General features: G+C 41.1%; 1 protein-coding gene across 2 annotated transcripts in view; it reads left to right on the top strand.

Annotated features, from left to right (window-relative positions):
- SMIM17 (small integral membrane protein 17) overlaps nt 1-645 on the top strand; it is a 38,157-nt gene that overhangs the window by 9,295 nt on the left and 28,217 nt on the right. The window lies entirely within an intron of this gene.

Genomic DNA, 645 nt, shown 5'->3' with positions numbered 1-645 from the left:
GAGTTCGAGCCCCGCGTCAGGCTCTGGGCTGATGGCTCGGAGCCTGGAGCCTGTTTCCGATTCTGTGTCTCCCTCTCTCTCTGCTCCTCCCCCGTTCATGCTCTGTCTCTCTCTGTCCCAAAAATAAATAAATGTTGAAAAAAAAAATTTTTAAAAAAATAAAAAAAAGAAAAAAAGAAAAAATTTACACAACAGTAAAAAAATATAGTAGAAAAAAATTAACAATATTTTTAATAAAAATTGAAAATAAAAATGAATTTTTTTCTTTTTCTGTATTCAAGAAAAAGAAAAGAAATGAAAAAGGGGGAAAAAAAGAAAGAAAATAGATGAACTGGCAAACAGACTGAAATATGACTGCAATTACTTCATTTTCCCCTAGAAGTCAAAAGTCCCCTTTATCATCCATTAACTAGCAGGTGGAAAGACTTGTGTTCTGACGCGCATGGTTGACCCAGGTGGGTGAGGCTTAGTGTAATGGCTCTGTTCTCCACTAGATGGCGCTGCTTAGCTTACTGGGGTGGATTGTTGTTGTGCAGGTAGGTGCATATGCGCATGCGCCAGAGCAGTGAAAATGGCGTCACCCAGCTACCTGGTCTCCGAGCTCTGCTCTCTGACCGGCTATCGCCACTGGTCCTTTGTGTCCGG

The sequence above is a fragment of the Herpailurus yagouaroundi genome, unplaced genomic scaffold, assembly GCF_014898765.1.
Source record: "Herpailurus yagouaroundi ecotype Mexico unplaced genomic scaffold, PumYag 557, whole genome shotgun sequence".
Lineage (NCBI taxonomy): Eukaryota > Metazoa > Chordata > Mammalia > Carnivora > Felidae > Herpailurus > Herpailurus yagouaroundi.
This window is presented reverse-complemented; position numbering and strand designations above follow the sequence as displayed.